Source organism: Coptis chinensis, chromosome 2, assembly GCF_015680905.1.
Source record: "Coptis chinensis isolate HL-2020 chromosome 2, ASM1568090v1, whole genome shotgun sequence".
NCBI classification, from domain to species: Eukaryota; Viridiplantae; Streptophyta; class Magnoliopsida; order Ranunculales; family Ranunculaceae; genus Coptis; species Coptis chinensis.
In genome coordinates, this window is record NC_141457.1 from 91,342,961 (window position 1) to 91,363,976 (window position 21,016).

Consider the following 21,016-nt stretch of genomic DNA (forward strand, 5'->3'; position numbering starts at 1 on the left):
AAAATCAGCACCACACCATCTGTCTAGCAATCAGTCCTAGTAATCTCTAGTACCCTAACAATGACTAAGCACCAATTGTTTAGCAACCTGCTGAAATTCAAAATTAGGATTGGTCAGCTCTAAAGCACATAGTAACGCCACCATTAAATGTCTAACCAGCTTGGATCTCTGACATGGGCCACTAGATCACTTGACTATCACAAGATTACTAGTAACGTCTCTTGGGAGAGGTATTTGATATGCCTCTAATAGAAATCTACCTACTGATCATGGAGGGAAACATAATTTCTTATGAATGAAAGTAAATTGACTAGAAATCGCCTTTCTTGTTGAGCCTTGCCTAATATGCCATTTCTCCAATCCATCTGGCAATGCTCAATCTTCAACACATGACACAGGATTGCAATGATGAGCACCATGAAAGGTGGAAAATCAAACTTCCACGAAGAAGCGAAAGCAACATGAAACCAAACCGTCAAATGAAAATCATGGTGAGAAGGCAAGAATCAGACAACTTGATGATAGAAATCTAAAAAGACTCCTATCTAGTATGCCTACTCTTTTCCAAATTACGATTACTCAAATGATGCAAGTGAATAACCCTAAGACTACTAGGAAGCTTACTACAATATGAATTGTGATGGAAACCGCATATATCTGCAACCACCAAAAGCGTTATCAAGAAAAGAAAACACAAAACATGATCTAGTTTTCATTTCATTTACTATCCAAAAAACAAAAAGGCAATCAAATTGCAAAGGATAAATGTAAAGTATAGCTAATCCATACTAGACCATGAAAAGAATAAAAAATCACCGTATAGTTTTCATCCTCACGAAAGATTGCTCTCTTGGTCAATACAACACCGATGGTGACACTTAGGCGGGTTCTGTTAGGACAATGTCAGAAGCACTACGAGCCGCATCATCAGTTGAATCAGCGATTGCTATTCCAATGTCAGCCTTCTTAAGGGCATGAGCATCATTCACTCCATCACCAGTCATTCCACATATATGTTTCCTCGCTTGCAAGCGTTTCACAATCTCATATTTGTGCTCTAAAACAATAAAACGCAATGAGACGCAAACTTTAAGCCCCATAAGACAATTTGACACCTTATACGATGATAGTGAACCATACCAGGGAAGACACCAACAAAACCATCAGCTTTCGGTATTAGATCATCAATAGGCAAGGCTGCAATTGATTCATCCTTGTTCTGACCTAGTAGAGCAGATGAAGGGTACATATTCGTTCCCATTCCCAGATGGTGACCTGGATAATACCTTACACAAATAGCAATGATGATCATTAGATTGGAAAGCATGCAGTTTTTTTTTTCTTTTGATCTTCTAGCTTTTCCTTCCTTCATCGAATTGATACTCTACACAACACACAACTATAACAAAATAATCTATCAAGCTAATAAAGAACTTGAAAATGTGAAAAGATTAATTTACCGAGCTATTCTAGAAGGCCTTAAAATACTTTAGAAACAAAAGCACCACTTCTACAAACCTAGGACTACCCAAAAAAATTTCTCTTGCATCAACGTGTACTAACAAGCCAATGTACCCAACATAACCCTAAAAAGCAGGGGAACAAAATAAAGTTTGAAGCAGGTTGACCTACTTGTACTAAGAGAAATTCCCGCATAATATATGTAAAGTATGCATTCCAGCCTTCCAGGACTATATGTTTGTACTAGTGCAAGCAGAATGAAACATAGCGTATGTGTCTGTGCCTGACCTTGCTTGGGATTTGCTTACAAAGCTTTGTACTCTTACTACATTTGACAAAGAATAAAGACTTGTCATAAAATGATAAGAATCTCAAAGATGCATAAATTCATCGAGTTATACCACACAAAAGACAAAGGATTCTTTAACTAGTAAGCTATATTACCTTGAATTCTTCCCTTTGAAACCAATCACAAATAAACACCCCCTTTGTCTTGTTTCAATTCACTATAATGGTCTCGTCGTGCCACTCCATTTTGGAACTCTCTCGTGTGAGTTGAAAGGACACCAAAACTCATATATAGGAATTTTATAGGGTGTGCAAAAATCATCGCCTAGATAAAAGAGTTCTTTAAGCGAGAAAAAACTACTGATAAAATGCAAGCCGATTATCGAATACATACTACAAGGAAGTAACTTAGACATTCCTATAGAAAATTATACTATGCCCAAGTACATAGTCTAATCCTAAACAATTACGATATTGGCTAACAATGACCACGATGGACTTGACATGTAAAAATAAATTTAAGTGGCTATTTCAAGTCTAAACATTAAGATTTTGCAAATAATCTATAACTATCATGTGATCACGACTAAAGCAATCGGGGCTTCAGTATAATGTTTTATAACTATACATTAGATAGCTTAGGCATGCACAACTACAATCACTGGAAGTTTTATACATGTGAGTCAAGAAACTTCAACGATTTAATCAGGAGGGACCCTACATAAAATGGCTAGCTATTGACAGTACAAACACATTAAAGCAGCTAGTGGCCTAGTGCATTAACTCACAAATGTGAACGAGTATGCCGAGAACTATGCAAATCACAAAAAAAGACAACACGTTAATACTTAATAAGTTAATATGCACCTTCTAGTCCATCTTAGCACACGCCTCCTTAGAATATTTTTTGGGTGTTCAAAGTTAGCATGTCAGAGTGATGTCAAATTCTTTTTAGTGTCAAATAATCAAACGGAAAATCTGTATAAGAGGCACTCAGGGATCCTAGTATAACCCCCATCTTAGAAAAATTGCACAATGTATGACGTCTCCATACAGATGGGGAATAAAGAAATGAGAGTTAGCAATTTAGAATCTGCGCATAATATTATAGCCTGTATAAACTAATACAATCAGAATCCCTTACCATTACTATAGGGGCGATAAAGTGGACCATCATCTATCCTCACAGTTCCAGTTCTATCTAAATCAGATCATAATATCTCAAAAGACATACTGTTACCGAACATTATTTTCATCTAAGAAGTCTAATGATTGGACTAAGTCAAGAAAAAATAACACTACATCAATTATAACATTAATAAAGTATCAAACCCATAGAACCTCTTACTTGACATACATAAATGCAATTCATATAACAATGTAATTTCCCAAATATTCATCATTTATTGTACAAGTGAATATTCATTCATAATCCATGACGCTAATACATTTATACTTCAATTCAATTACTTTTTCCAACCCCAAATATTACTTCTTATTAGAATAACTAACAAGCTAGTTCTAAGCTTACACCACAAAACAAAGAAAAAATTAACGAATACAAACGAAATAGTTATACCTTCATAAGGAGATTGGCCCCAAAATCATGACATTAAAATCTGCATAGTTTCTTGAAAGTGAAGCACTAATTCCGGAGCATGCCTACCACTATCTACGCCATGACCACCTCCACCTCCACCCTCGATCAACCTCACATCACTATCATCAACAAACTCATGGAATAGACCCATAACATTAGAACCTCCACCAACAACACGGGCAACTAGCACATCGGGTTTTCCACCCCATTTCTCGAGAGCCTATTTCCTAGTTTCTTTGTCGATCATTTGCATGGAACTCTCTCACCATCATGGGATATGGATGTGGACCTGCAATGACCCGAAATATAATGAGTTGACTCTAGTACTCTACATTAGTTACCCAATACCTTATAGCCTTTGATGTTGCATCCTTCAGTGTGGCTGTTCCCGAATGGACTGCTCTAACCTGCTCATGAAAATATCCAGAATATTCACATTTGGCAACAAAACAACTAACTGACAACACAAACAAATAATCACCAATAGATATCAAAAACAATAACAACAAACCTTAGTGCTGAGAAGTCGCATTCTAAAAACATTAAACGACCGCCTCTCCATATCCCGAGCCCCCAAATAGATAATGCACTCCAATCCGAACCTAGCACATACAAGATTTTGCACTCCATGTTGACCGCTCGATCTACGCAATGATTAGTTTCTTCCCCAACCTCTTAGCCAACAATGCTTGAGCAACAACATTGTTAATCTTATGAGCTCCAGTATGGTTCAAATCTTCTCTTTTCAGATAAATATCCAGACCCTCATCATTGGGTCCCTTATAATGCTCAGTCAGTCTCTCCGCAAAGTATAACAGACTCTCTACCAACATAGTCAATCTTACAAAGATATTTTACAAAATTTCAAAAAAGATCACTTTTTTTTATTAAATACCAACTCTAACATTTTCACTATTTCAATACCCATATCACCATTAACAAAAAAAAAAAAAGTTTACCTGGTTCACTTATGAGCTGCTGCTTTTCTTGATCAATCACAAAAAAAAAAAAACGATTAGATAAAAAGAAATTGAAGGATGGATCGAGAAAAGAATTAAAGAAAACAAACCTTCTGGATTCTTAGTGGTAGATTGTTGTTAGTCATTGAAATCTTAGAGAGAGAGAGAAGTGGGGTAAGCAAGGAGACGGTCTGTTTTTTGGGAGTGGGGAGTGGGGATGTGTTTTGGACTTTTGGTTTTAGGTTTAGAAACGCGACATCTCAATTTTTTTATTTTGATTTTTTCAATAAGCGGCAAACCTGTTTAGCGATGGGGAAGAGATATATCAGGTATTAACAACTCTAGTAGAACCGCCGAGTGCCGGGGAGATTACCCAACAGTTGGTCGATTATACCCGGCCGAACAAAAATGTGTTGGGAACTTACTATAGATAGAATCCGTCGGGTATTCTTTATGTCGTCTGTCGGGTAAACTCATTTTTTTGGTAGTGAATATGCGGATAATTAAAAACCAATAAAAAATTCAATTAAACAAAAGTCCTCTTCATTACGAAAATTCACAAATAATATTAGGTTACAAATCTCCTTTCAATAACTCTTTATTTAAAATTACAAATGAAAATACAAATAACATTGTCTCAACCCGTCTATATCACCTCGAGAGAAAACAAAACCTATTTTGAAATCGACGCTAACGCAAAACCATAAGCGACAACCAACCTTCTTCAACACTAAACTGTCAAGACTTATCAACTATGTTCATTTAATGAACACACCCGATAAATAAACATGCAAATCGGTCGACATTATAAAAATCTTTGGTGTGAGTAGCTTTAAAATACATCATATACTTATACATATACATACCACAATCCATAAGGCCGTTAGTTCCTCCACCGAAGCCTTAACTTCCAACAACTAATACGACATTCTTAACTACAATAAAAATAAGGCGGTAGTTCCTCCAATCGAGGCCTTTAACTTCCCACTAACCACACAACAAACCATAATGATAATAAAAGGCATTTAGTTCCTCCACGAAACTAAACTAATGACTAGCCAAGCATATTCTATACTTACCGCATTTCATACTCAATTATAGAGTGGGTCGTCCCTGCACGAGTAATTAGTTTGACCCACCTTTATGCAAAACCATATACAATCATCTATCTAAAGATATATCATTAACCAACATATTACCATAATTATATTAATTAAGGCTTTCTTTGCGTGTCTCTAAAATCACGTCGTATCTATGTCTTACCTAGTTTCCTTGGCTACCACAATCGCTTCCCAACGCCGAACATGTACATCCACATGCCTCCCCTCACATAATGAACCACTCCGTGCGTAACTACCCTGAGCGGGATGCCACACACCAGGTAACCCTCACATGAAAGTCATTATGTGAGTATTGCCACTATTCGGCATAAAATATCGCGCATCTCGTTCTAATTTTGCGAACGGAATAATCCAAGCCACCATTCGGCTACGCCAGAAGGGCCATTCAGCTTCACTGAAATGCCAGAAGGGCCAATCACATTTACTTACCCGAAAGGGCCATTCATTCAATTCATTCAAGAGCAATATCACGCCGAAGGGCCAAATCCAATGAGTTGTGGTAGCTAGGTTATAGGATTTTCGTTCGTAATTTATTCGGTGTCATACATTTATATCTCGGAATAATTCTTATTCTATCTCATGCCAAGATACTTAGTTGTCTTCAAGCTCAACGCTTTTTATAATAATAAATCCCATTATCACGTGCCAATACTATTCATTGCACAATATCCAAATATCTCTATATCAAATCTCGAAACTTATTATTTTACGTGCCAATTATATATTGCACTACACCATATGGAATATCTCAATCCTTCATAAATACTATCATTCATTTAAGTAGCAACTCATAATAGTAATCAATCATGTAATGTATTCGTTCAATATATTTATGTGAACTCAATTCACCATCAAAGCCCAATACTAAAGTCCATGAATCTGAGTCCATGTGTAGTTTAATTATCATAAAAACGTATATATCTAAGTCTTATAAGAATTCCTCTCTTGTTACGCACCAATATTTATATTATTTACACACTACTCACGTCAAATCTTAATTAGATAATGACAAACAAGGTTGTCCAATTTTCGACAATATTTTATTACTACATTTGTTCATATTCTTAAATATGTGAAAAATCTGGAAAAAGTCAACATTCCACAGTCAACGGTCAATGTCAAAGTCAACTTGTCATTGCCAAAGTCAAACTGTCGTTTCCATGTGTGCATGGCTCATGGGCTCATAACTAAGGAAATGGTTCGAACCCAACTAGCCAAGCCCAAATCTTAGAACTCGACCCCAAAAGTCTAAACATTTAAAGACCCAATTAGATCTATTTTAAGTTATATGGACCGGCCCAAAACAAACTTGAAACTGGCCCAAAGAAAACTATTTGGTTTCAGCCCAAACCAACTAAAAATAAAACTGAAACTGGCCCAAAACACAAATGGGTTCGGCCCAAAGAATTAACTGAGACCGGCCCAAAAACTAAAGTATAGAAACTGGCCCAAAACACTAATTAGTTCGGCCCAAAACAAATGAATAGAATCCGGCCCAACAAAACAAACTAGCTCAGTCCGGACCCAAGCCCAACTAAGGCCCAACCGGTCATCTTCCTCAGCTCCCTCACCAGCAGCTCTCTCCTCCACCACCGGCCCTCCAAACTAACGGAAATAGTTCGGTTTTGAACCCCAAAGAAAAACCAAACCTTTAGACATAGCCAAAATGCGATTCCCCTTACATCCCAAAACCGAGTTCGACTCCATTACTGCCCTGCCCAAAGCTTCCACCGATCAGCCATCATCACACCCAACTCTGGCCGCCATAAACCCATCGATTTTAATCTAGGTACAAAACCCTACAACTTTAATCAACACAAAACTCGATTTGCTTCCATCACTCACTTTTTCCCAAACGGGATCGTGCTGCCATTACTGCCGGTTCAAAGCTTCAACAACACCTACCTAATCAACCAACAACCAACCTCCATCCCTTGATCCCCCGACATCAACCAACAACCCAAACAACAACAGGATACACACTACACCAGTTCAAATCATCTAGAGGACAATTCATTACTTTGGGGCTTTAGCTGCCATTAACAGTTAAGCTTCAACAAATCAAATTCCAGAGCTTTCAGTAATTAAGCAACTTAATATAATGACATCTAACCAGTTAACCATTCGGCAGATTAAGAAAATAAGTGGAACAAAAATTGAACGGAAAACTTTAACAGTAAAACTTTTTAGCCGTAGCCGTACAACTCCAGTTTTCGGTGAAAACGGAAAAAACATAACTATTCACCTGTATTAAAACTCGACGAATCCCTCATCGTCCGAATCGTCGTCCAACGCTTTAGCAATCAAGCTTTTATCTCCGCCTCCATTTTTATTTTATTTTTATCTCAAAACCCTATTCTCTAGAAAAAATATGAATATATACTCGGATTTGAAACCTAAGCCCAACACATACTCGGGCCCAGAAATTAGGCCCACATATCCCAAATCCAATCCAGCGAATTTTAAATAAATAATTTAATTAATTAATTAATAAATAAATGCGTATTTTAAATACGGGCGTTACAGCTATACACATCTCAAAAGAATCTCGTCCCGATATTCGGAAGGAAATCTATACGAACAAATAACGTTGGTTATTAACTTAGAACCCACACAAGAATGTACAGAGGTTAAACTTAAGCAAGATAACATTGATACTAATTATTTTAAATAATTCTAGAATATATGTCCTCATGCCATTACAAAATCTATTATAGTTTAACTGTCTATATTAAAACAAATTATTACTGTCATTTAAACGCAAGATAAATATATTATTTCTTTTTAGCATGTAGTTTCTTGACACGTAGCAAATCTTACGAAAATTAATATTCTACTTAACTAATCAATAATATGGGGTAAGTTCATCCCTGCATAAAACATTATTGAGTCTTTCATTATCATGCACCAAAGAAAAATTAGTCCTTGATACACTTAAAATAAAAATTACTCATGTCATTGATACTACAATAAAACTTTATATTTACTTTAGTCATGCTATCAGAAACCCTTTTATTTTATTATTTTATTGTATCTACAAATATTATTTACTTGCATTGTTAAACAAATTATTAAGGAACTCTAACTCAACTTCATGCAACTATGATTCATCAACACGAGAGGAAGATAAACAATCAAATCTATAATACTCTCATTTCAGCAAAACAAAAATGAATCATATGTAGCTATAGAAATCAGAAATATTAAATTTAAAACAACCATCGAATCCTAATTCATGAATGCAACTATATCAAATATAACACGTATTAAAAAAAAAAATATATATATATATATATATATATATATATATATAAATAATATATATATATATATATATATATATATATATATATATATATATATATATATATATATTCCATCAAAAATCATTTTAAAACCAAACAATTAAGAAAAATACTCAAAAATTGCTATTATTATTATTACTAATTATTTTAAGCGGTGAAAAGATTCAAAAATTAATCTCCATATACAATGACAATTAAAATAAGACTTGCTACTGTATAACACGAATTTTAAAAATTTTAAGATAATATATCACCCACAACAAGTTATATTCTCAATATAATATTTATGAACAATAAATCAAGGCATATGTTTTAAGAATACTCGAATATGCAAAAATCAATGTGAAATGAATGTAACAATAATAATCCATCATGTCATAATTTATAGGCACGAAACACACTTATAAAACAAAAATAAAAATCCGTTTGTTGTTGAAATAAGATCCACATTATATTAAGACATCCTTCACAAAACTTCCAATATGGTTTATGACCACCGATTACCACAACTATTTTAATTAATCATTAATAACGTGACCTTAGAAAAACAATTGTACACATGTCATGTTGGCAAAACAATATTATCATCATATACACATGGTAATAGTTCATCTATATATAATAATATAAGAAAGCGTGTATACGCAAGTATACACATCTCAAAATGAATACACATATATTTTATTTTACCGTTCTTTTTATTTCTAACTAATCACCTCTAACAAATTAATTTCTTATATTTTAAAATATTATTCATCCATTAAAGTGTACGAGTGAGGCGAGATAGTTCCTTCAACACCGAGGCAATTAGTTCCTTACTTAGTACGTCACAAAGTCATCAGTTGATGCTACACATTCAATATAAATTAAAATATCTTCTTGTTTCTTAAATAATAGCATAACACTCAAATACAAAGTTCACATACATATTGTCCTACTTAATCCATACTCCATATGAGAATGAACACCAACAATAAAACAATATTATAGCAGCACACATCATTTTGATCAAATCCGTTAATAAGTCACATCCTACAAATGTAACTACTCCTCGTATGATAAGGAAAGTAAAAAGCATCTCATATGCACTCCACAAGAGTAACTAATATAAATATATACATTACACATACAAATAAATTAAGAAAAATATTGACTCTCTTTATTACTATATCTCTTTTCTTTTCTTTGTAAAAATAAAACAACTAGCGGAAATAGTTTTGAAAATAATACTTCTTAAACACTACCCATAAACCACGATCCGAGAATCACTTAGACTCACCTAAGTCTAAGCTAACTAAATGCTCTGATACCAAACTGTCACACCCCGAATTTCGACAAAATTCGAAAAAACAAAATTTGTTTCCGACTCTTCGATCTTCGAGGTGTGAAGCACTCTCAACTCCCATAAACAGTTTAAATGTATGGATAATTAAAAACCAATAAAAAATTCAATTAAACAAAAGTCCTCTTCATTACAAAAATTCACAAATAAGATTAGGTTATAAATCTCTTTTCAATAACTCTTTATTTAAAATTACAAATGAAAATACAAATAACATTGTCTCAACTGAAAATCTATATCACCTCAAGGGAAAACAAAACCTATCTTGAAATGCGACGCTAACGCAAACCACAAGCAGTAACCAACCTTCTTCAACACTAAATATGTCAAGACTTATCAACTATGTTTATTTAATGAACACACCCGATAAGCAAATATGCAAATCGGGTCAGCATTATAAAAATGCTGGTATGAGTTGCTTTAAAATACATCATATACTTATATATATACATACACAATCCATAAGGCAGTTAGTTCCTCCACCGAGGCGCCTTAACTTCCAACAACTAATATGACATTCTTAACTATAATAAGTAAGGCAGGTAGTTCCTCTACTGAGGTGCCTTAACTTCCTACTAACCACACAACAAACCATACACATAATAAAAATGCATTTAGTTCATCCACGAGGCGCCTTAGGTTCTAACTAAACTAATGACCAGCCAAGCATATTCTATACTTACCGCATTTCATGCTCAATTACAGAGTGGTCGTCCCTGTACGAGTAATTAGTTTAACCCACCCTTCTGCAAAACCATATACAATCATCTATCTAAATATATATCATTAACCAACATATTACCATAATTATACTAATTAAGGCTTTCTTTGAGTGTCCCTACAATCACGTCGTATCTATTTCTTACCTAGTTTCCCTGGCTACCACAATTGTTTCCCAACGCCGAACATGAACATCCACATGCCTCCCCTCACATAATGAACCACTATGTGCGTAACTACCCTGAGCGGGATGCCACACACCAGATAACCTTCACACGAAAGCCATTATGTGAGTACTGCCACTATTCGGCATAAAATATCGCACATCTTGTTCTAATTTTGCGAACGGAATAATCAAAAACCCACCATTCATTTCGCCCGAATGGCCATTCAACTTCATCAAAGCGCCGGAAAGGGCCAATCACATTTACTTACGCTATAACACCCCGTCTTTTATTTGCTTTTCCTATAATAATAATAAAAATAATAATAATAATAAAAATGAAAATATATAAAATAATATAGAAAATAGATAAAAGCTATAGATGATAACTCGGCAGGGATAAAAGTCCCGTGAGTAAGTAGATAAGTTTTAACCCTTGTTTTCGGGGAGGTTTTAAAAACTAGAAAAAAGAGTATTCTCATGTAGAGTTTTTTAGGGAAAAACACAGCTGAGAGTTTTAGAAAAAAAAAGGTGAGTTTTACTGAAAGAAGAAAAGGTTTTGAACGAGGAAGATCGTCATTTCGCGCAAAAGTCGACTTCGGTCTTTCAGGATTTTTCTCGCTGTTCGGTTTATAAACGGTGAGTAGTCTGACGATGTTTATTTTGTTTAATTATTTGTTTTGCTAAACATATCAGTAATACTGTTTTACATATTTGAGATTTTGTAAACTCTGTAATGGTGTCGACGGTTAGATACAAAACTTTGAAATACTACAGTAAATAAAACTATGACGAATTTTAGCATTGAGTTGTCGAAGCCTTAACACTTTGACATCGGTTGTTAATGGCGTCGCCATCAGAACCAAATCGTCACATATATATTTTTTGGTTGTGTTTGAATGATGGGTTTTGTTTGATTGGGTGGTGATGTTAACTGTTGTGGTTATAATTGAATTGAATGGTGGTTGTGGTGGATTTTACTTGGTTGTTGGTCGTGGGATGGTGAGGAATAGATGGGATGTTGGTTGTGGTTCGAGGGTAGCTTTTATAGAGCATTAATGGCGTCGCCTACCTTGGTTGTTTAGTTTGAACTCTTGATGTTGGGTTGTTTTGATGTGTTGATTTGCAGTAGTATTTGATGTTTGAATGGGTGCTGGAGAAGGGCGAGTTAAGCTTTAGCATAACATTAATGGTGTCGATTTGGGTTTTTTTTTAGTATAAGGAAATAATGAATTGTTGGTATAGGTACATGGGGTTTTTCTCCATGAACCAAACCGCTAGGTTCATGTTGGATATAAATGGCCGGTGGTGGCTGCATAGGTGGTGGAGGCGCTGGTGGAGGTGTTGTGAGGAAGGAGATGAATAGTGAATTTCGATTTGGGCTTGGGCCAAATCGTGGGTGGGCTTATGTGTTTTAAATTTTTTGATTTTCATTTTGGGCTTAAGTTTAGACTTTGGGCCTTAGGCTTTGGACTTTTGGGTTAGAGGAGTTTAGGCCTGGTTGACCAATGTTGACTGTTGACTAGGGTTGACTTTGACCAGTTGACCCAAATTTGACTTTTACCTAAAATTATGATTTGGTCTATTAGGATAAGTCTAGGACTATTAGCATGCTTGACTTTAGGCTAAAACTTTTCTAAATATACTTGTGTACGTGTATTTACTACTATGTGATATTTCAGTCTTTTATGATACACAACGTTATAACATTTATACATCTATGTAATTAATAAGGCGTAAACAAAAAATACAAGAAACAAAATACTCCTTCGTTTTCTGAAATAATTTATGCAATAAAGTTCAATAATGAGTAAACAATTTACCGCACCCTTTTAGAACTCTCCACGCCTCAAGTTTTGGAATTTGAGTTTTATGACTGATGATGTCATATGTTAGGTGGACATTTATTAGATGTGCCATAAATGGCCCGTTAGCGTTATATATGGGTATTCATTGAATGTGTCATGAATAAACCGATTGTTTGGACTGCCCAAGAGAGGAACTAAGGTATTCGCCTTGCGGGTTAGTTATATTCTTTGAGTGTACATGAATGTAGGGTTGGGTATTCCTTGAATGTGGCGGGAATGACCCAGGGCATTTATTGAATGTGCCATGAATGGCCCGTTAGTGATATGATAGGTATTCCTTGAATGTGGCGGGAATGACCTAAGGTATTCATTGAATGTGCCATGAATGACCTGAGTTTTGTGCCCAATGAGGCTGTAAAATACGTGTATGAAAGCCCAGAGGTGGCTATGATTTTGTGGTATTCGGTGGGAGAGAGGCACACAGGAATGTGTGATTTGGCAAATGTGTGGAGTGTAAATCATGGAGTAGGTACTAAAGGGTGGGTGTATAAAAAAGAAATTGATTAATTGAGAAGAGAAATTGATTTGATTATGCAAGTGTGTTTGGGCTTACATTTGAATACCTATAGGATATCTACATGTGTTATATAAAATTTCTAACTTTCTTTTGCAGGAGGGTAGGACTTAATAATATTTTGTGCAGGGACGCGGTCTTACCCTTATACAGCAGTGGATATCGGTAAATTTTAATTATATTATTTAGATATTAAAATGAGTTATTAGAATGGGTTAATATAATGGAAGTTTTGCTTGGGAAGGAACTATGCCGATTGAAATGACGGAACTACCTGTCTTCCAAGCTGAGAATGATTATATTATGATATATTTAAAGTGTTAGTTGGATAAGTAAAGATTGGAAATGTGTATATGCGGAGTCTACTCATACCAGCAAATTCCATTTTTGCTGACCCATGTTTGCTTTGTTGTGGCAACGTGGGTGTGTTCTTGGGAACATAGGTGGAAGGCAGTGGAACCGCGGCGTATGATTTGGATTCTTGCCTGGAGCAGTCCGTTAGTTCTTTTATTAGGTCTGATTCTTATTGAAAGGATGTAATAACGTAGTTTATAGTTTTAGCATGACATGAGAACATGGTAGTGAGGACTATTATTCAGAGAGTCTGTTTGATGTTTTGTTTGGACAGGAGATAACTTAATAAAGTGATGGTGGAAAATTGTTGGGATTATTTTAAGTTAAGTTGATTCTTGTATGATGTGGCTGTTAGGGTTTTGTATGTGTAGTATCCCCCGTCATAGTCTGGGTTTTTAAACAAGTGAACATAGTGATGTTTGAGATATGTATATTTTGAATATTCACTTTGTTTTGTTTAGAAATTCGGGCTGTGATATTTTGGTATCGGAGCCTAGGTTAACTTAGATTTAGGAAGTCTAAGTGATCCTCGGATGTGGAATATGGGTTATAGTGTTGAGAGTTTTGGGTATATGTGAATATTAATGGGAGTTTTGTTTGAATTATAGATCATGGTTGAGACACGTAATGGTAATACTACTGGACCTGCAGTGAACAACTCCAGTCTGAGATGTCGAGGAGGGCAATGAATCGGTTATTGCGGGCTATGCAAAATAACCATCCCGTTCGGGGGAGATCCTTTTGCTAAAGCCTAATAAAGAGTTTGGTACTCTTGGTGGGCAGCGATTTACTTGGTGTTAGGAATCACGATCAAACCGAGTCTTGGATTCAAAGTTGTGAAAATGTATTTTTGCCGCATGTATGCCTCTTGAGGTTCGAAGCGAGGAGTTGGCAGCTCACCAACTTGATGACGCTGCTAGGTTTTGGTGGTGAGCTCTCACCCCTAGTCTGGACACTAGAACTTTGACTTGGGAAGACTTCAAGATTAGATTTGAGAGTAAGTTCATTCCGGAGGCAGTAAAAGAGTAGTTGGCTCAACAGTTCTCTGAGTTGACTCAAGACGGGAAGTCTGTGACTGGGCATGTAACCAAGTTTAAAGAGTTATCGAGATTTGCTCCCTATCTTGTGGATACTAACAAGAAGAAAAACCAAAAGTTCATACGTGGGTTAGAGAGCCACTTGTCCAGCAAGTTGATTCCTTTTGACGGGGACACTTTTGATCGTGTGTTGGACTTGGCCTTGATATATGAGGAGCAAAATGCAGCCCTAAGAGAGTCGAGGGGAAGAGGAAGTTTGGTGAGATACCAGTTGTTGGTCTTAGGCCTTTTGAGAGCAGGCATCCGAATAGGTTTAGGCCTTATGATATATCTCCGAGGGGTCCGTTTCAGAGACCACCATCCCAGGGGTTTCAAGGAGGATTTCATCAGCAGGGTGTATTCCGACCCCAGGGAGGATTTGCACAACAGGGTGGTTATAGGCCACCGGGGCAGATTGGGGGCTATAGACCTCAGGGGAATCAGTGGTAGAGGCAGGGTCCCCAGCTTCAGGGTCGAGCTCCCGCTCTTCCGTATCGACCAGCACCAGCACTCAGAGCCATAGTTCCTGTTGAAAGGGCTTGCTGGGAGTGTAAGTAGGTGGGTCATTTATCTTGTTATTGCCCTACCAAGCAGGGTAATCAGCATAACAGAGCACCAACACTAGTCACTTGTGCTAGAGCCTATGCAGCTATGCCAGGACCTGAGAATGTTGAAGGTACCTTTAGTTCATCTTAATTTACATTTAGAGTTTTGTTTGATTCGGGTGCTTCACATTCCTTTATATCTCGTCAGTATGTTGAGAAAGAAAGTTTTAAAACTACCATTTTATCTAAGCCCTTGTGTGTTGAGACACCGTTAGGAGGTTCTGTTACCTTGTATGACGAGTGCAAAGGTTTTAAGTTGTGTTTCTTAGACCGTGTCTTTATGGTAGACTTGATCATTTTGGGGTTTGAGGGTTTCCATTTCATACTTGGTATGGACTAGTTGACGCGTTATCATGTTACCTTGGATTGTGCGAGGAGGGAGGTTATAGTGAACACACCTGGCATGCCGAGGTTGATTCACACCTGTGTTAGTAAGGAGGACTCGGTGATGTCGAGCTTCCTGTGCTCTATAGAGATACCCGCGAGGGATATCAGCGATGTGGAAGTAGTGAGAGACTTCGAAGATGTTTTTCAGAAGATTCCAGGGTTGTTGCCACCCAAGAGGGAGGTGGAGTTTCGTATAGACTTGTTACCGGGGACTGCACCAGAGCTTTCAGTAATTAAGCAACTTAATATAATGACATCTAACCAATTAACCATTCAGCAGATTAAGAATATAAGTGGAACAAAAACTGAACGGAAAACTCTAACAGTAAAACTTTTTAGTCGTAGCCGTACAACCCAGTTTCGGTGAAAATGGAAAAACATAACTACTCATCTGTATTAAAACTCGACGAATCCCTCATCGTCCGAATCGTCGCTCCAACGCTCTAGCAATCAAGTTTTTATCTCCACCTCCATTTTTATTTTATTTTTATCTCAAAACCCTATTCTCTAGAAAAAATATGAATATATACTCGGGTTTGAAACCTAAGCCCAACACAGACTCGGGCCCAGAAATCAGGCCCACATATCCCAAATCCAATCTAGCGAATTTTAAATAAATAATTTAATTAATTAATTAATAAATAAATACGTTTTTTAAATACGGGTGTTATAACTGCCCTTATAACTTCTGATTCAGTTGTGCTTCCCCTTGTCATTCTGAAAATTGAGTACCATTCTTGAAGAGAGGGTAGAATTGTAGGATTCAGTCCCATCCATCTCTTTATTGTATACCAGATATCCTTAGAAAATGAGCAGTCGAAGAACAGGTGATAAGAATTCTCTCGCGCATTGTTGCAAAAGCAACATTCCGAATGATGCATCACCTTCTTCTTTATTAATCTATCTTGGGTTGATAAACTACCACTAAACAACTGCCAGGTAAGGAAAGAATGCTTCGGCACTGTTAGTTTCCCCCACACGCACGAGCTTGTACCACTTGACTTTATCCTTTATTTTCCTCAAACTCATATAGGCCGACTTTGTAGAATACTCACCAGAAGATGTCTCAGTCCACACCACTGAGTCCTTTGGCATCAAGTCCTGAATCTCAGTTCTCAAAATAAGGTTCTTAAGTTCAGAATCTGGAAACCTATGCACTCTCTCACCCCACCTACCATTTTGCATGAGGTCAGCAACTTTTGCATCATCTGGGAGAGCTAACCTCTCTCTAGCTTCCAAATTTTCAAACAGGCATCCCGCATAGCACCAAGGATGATGCCATAAGCTAGTATCTTCACCATTTGCTATAACATGCCTTATAAACTTGACTGCATGTCTCCTCTATTTTAGGATAGCCCTACATACCAGGAGTAATCTTTAGGTGTCTTCATTGTCCAAAAATGTTTACCTCTCAACTGGTACTCCCATATCCACCTTGCCCATAACGATTTCTTCTTCCTTGCAACTTTGAATATAAAACCATAATAAGCTACAATGTTCCAAACTTTAGGATTAATAATGTTTAACCACCCTTTGCTCTTGATGTACCTTAAAGTTTCATGACTTGCCTTGTGTAATTTCCTTTCCATGCTAGCTAGGTCCATCCCAAAGAAACCTATTTGTCAACTTTGCCACTTTGTCAACAACTCCTTTTGGTAAGATAAAGGTTTTTGCCCAATAAGAGTGAAAAGAGGATAAAACCGACTGAATGAGTTGAAGTCTTCCTGCAAAAGTCAGCAACCTATTCTTCTAGTTTGTAATTCTTGAAGAGACCATTTCAATTAAAGGTAGGCAATCAGTTAACCCCAATCTAGATGCAGTGAGAGGTAAACCTAAGTATTTAATAGGTGGTACAACGAGTAATACACCTAAAATACCAGCCAAATCTTCACTTGAGCTTATACTCATGCTTCCTGTTAGGAGAGATGTCTTTGATGCATTCAATCTGAGACTAGTAACCTTTGAGACCATGTCTAGAACTTCATGAACTCCTTGGATGGAACTTGCTTCACCTTTGCAAAATAGGAGTATATCATCTGCAAAACACAAATGTGTAATATGCAGTCTCTTACATTTTGAATGATAATCAATATGTTTCCTATTAATAGCCTGTTTCATGAGACCACCAAAAATCTTCATAATAAGAACAAATAGATAAGGGGACAAATGATCCCCTTGTCTCAGACCTTTCTTGCCACTGAAGAAACCTTGAGGACATCCATTTACAAGAATAGAATAGCAAGGTGTTATGAATTAAAGCACATCTTAATCCAACTTATGAATGCCAAAGGGAATCGGAATCTCCTTAGAATCTTTTCCAACGTTTCCCAACTTACACTATCATAAGCTTTCTGGATGTCTATCTTAAGGGAGCAACTTCTTGCTCCGTGTTTTCTATTATAGCCCCTCAAGAGCTCATGAGGAAGAAGTAGATTACCTTGAATAGATCTATCAGGAACAAAGGCAGATTGGTTCATATCAATCAAAGGAGAGATGTAAGGTTTTAGTCTATTACATATAACCTTTGAGATGCATTTATATATTACATTACAGCAAGCAATGGGCCTAAACTCTTCAATCCGAGAGGGCTTATACTTTTTAGGAATCAAGCATGTAAAGGTAACATTAGTCCCTTTATGAATAGTATTAAATACAAAACTAGACTTAAGTGCCTTTATGAAGTCTTCTCTCAAGATTGGCTAAGCTTTTTTGAAGAAAATGGCATTGAATCCATTTGGACCAGGTGATTTGTTGTCCTACATAGAAAAAAGAGCTTCATGAATCTCCTCTGAAGTAACACTCTCGACTAGTTTGGAGGCCATATCATCATTGATCACATTTCTAAGTTTTAGCTCTTCCAAAAAGGATTATTCACACTGTGTTTCAGAGTCCTCCCCTAGAATGCTCTCATAGTAAGTAACAAAGGCTTGAGATACTTGTTGTTGTCCTTGCATTCTCCTTCCATTCTAATCCTCCACTGCCCATATCAAGTTTCTTCCCTTCTTTTCCTTGATAGATTCAAAAAAATATGCATTGCATTTATCCCCATATTGCATCCAATCACATTCAGTTCTCTATATGTAGTCCATTTCTTCCATTTCAAGCAGTCTAGTGTAACTTGCTCTTGCCTCAATATCTTTCTTACATAATCTCAAGTCAAGTGGTGACCTGTGTAGTTCCTTTTGAATATGTTTCAACTCCTCTCGTGCAACTTTTACTCTCTTTTGTAAATCGAACATATACTTTCTCGCCCAACTCTTGAGCTTAGTCTTCAGAATCTTGAGTTTTTGAGAAAGAATATACATAGAATTGCCATATACTTCACTATCCCAACATAGTTGAACTGTTTGTTGGAAATCAGGATGGAGTGTCCAGTAATTGTAGAATCTAAAGGGAAAGTTTCCTTTCAACTTTGCTAGCATGTTAATGACCATTAGGGGTATTATCAGAGGTCCCTTGAGTGTGGAACTCAACTATAGAGTTAGTGAAGGAAGAAGTCCAGTGTGAATTCACCAAAACTCTATCTATCTTCGACCATTTCCTTACAACATCTCCATTATTTATCCATGTAAAGAAATTACCCGTAGAAATAAGGTCCGAAAGGCCTGCATAGTGAATGAAACTGGCAAAAGGTATAGTTTCATTAAGGTGTACTGGCTCACCACCTATCCTCTCATGAGAGTATAGAACATTGTTAAAATCCCCCAATAGACACCATGGACTTGCTACATTGTTGTGTAGAAGTCTAAGTTCCATCCATAACTCCCTTCTCTGTCTTCTACTATTGCTACCATACACTAAAGTCATATAAAAGGATTTTTGGTTTTGTAGCCATGTGGCATTACAATGAATAAATTAACTTGTTTCCTTGATTTTCTGGACTGAAACTAGTCTTTCATCCCATAAAAGCCATATTCTACCACTCACATCACTAGCATAATTATGCATAAATTGCCATGAAGGGCAGCAAAATTTCCTTATCTCCCTGCTATTAGCTTGCCTAACTTTAGTCTCGAGAAGACCCAACATACTGATTTTATTCTAGATTCTAAAGTTATTGATGTCCTTAACTTTAGAAATTGGATTCAACCCCCTCACATTCCATGCACACATGTTCATCTCCATTTTGAACTAGATCCTTTTGTGTTCCTTTGCCTTTGCCTACCAGCTCTGATAGCGGTGAAGTTACTTCCTCATTGTCTCTTCTCTGTGCTCTTGTTTTGGCTTTTGTAGGTCCTTCCTTCCTAGAGCTCCCAGTGTCATTGGAGATTGATTTCCCACCATCTCTGACTCTACCACTTCTCAGTGTATTACTCGTCTCCTGTATACTTCCTACTTCTTAATCTGAGAAGATATCTGCTTCTGCCTCAAAGATGTCATCATTTAAATCCTCTTCACTGTTTGCTAAGAAGACTTGAAACTGATTCTGCTCTGCCTCAAATCCTCTATACTTTTCCTTTGTAGCCTCCTGTCTCTACTACCTTCCATTCTTATCTCTTTGAATCCCTTGTGAAGGTAGGAAGATACTTTCTCCATTCATTGAGTCTATCCGCCTCTCTGCCTCTCTAGTTTGATGTAACTGAGCTAGAGTCACTCCTATAGTAGTATTTGCAACTATTTCATTGTCATGAAAAGGAACAATAGCCTGTGATACGGAAATATTCTCATGCAGGCTCTAAGCATTTAAAATGCTACTTTCTACTGCTAGAGTAGGAGTGGGAGCCAAATATTGTGGCGTAACATTATTCTCATTCAATCTCTGAGTTTCTCTTGCTGGTAGTAGGGCAGTAATAATAGCCCGTGAGATGGCATTCCGCCTGTTCAAGTCTTGAGCCATGACATTTCCTTGAGGTGGACCTTGATTATCCTCCAAAGGGGCATGAGCAAGAACAGTCGTTTGTGCTGCAACATTTCTCTCATTAGTTCCTTGGCCATTCATCATAGGCATTATCACTGTTGGGGGAAGCAAAGTGATCTCCCCATCCATTCTAACTTCTTCATATGTTGTTCCATTTGCAGCTGGGTTAGTTTTCATAGGACATTTGGCTTCCTTGTGTCCTAACTTGTTACAAACTCTACAAATCATTGGGAGCCACATATACTCAACTGTTACCTCCACTTCCTTACCTCCAAGCTTGAATCTCAGTCTATCAGGGTAAGTTGCACTAATAGGCACCTCCACACAAGCTTTGGCATAGTCAAGTCTTAAATTCATCTATGTTGCATTATCCCAACAATGTGGTTTGCCTAATC

General features: G+C 36.8%; 1 pseudogene; it reads right to left on the reverse strand.

Annotated features, from left to right (window-relative positions):
* Nucleotides 1-228: 228 nt before the first annotated feature.
* LOC147518898 (plasma membrane ATPase 2-like) lies at nt 229-3,911 on the reverse strand (annotated as a pseudogene).
* Between the last annotated feature and the right edge of the window lie 17,105 nt (nt 3,912-21,016).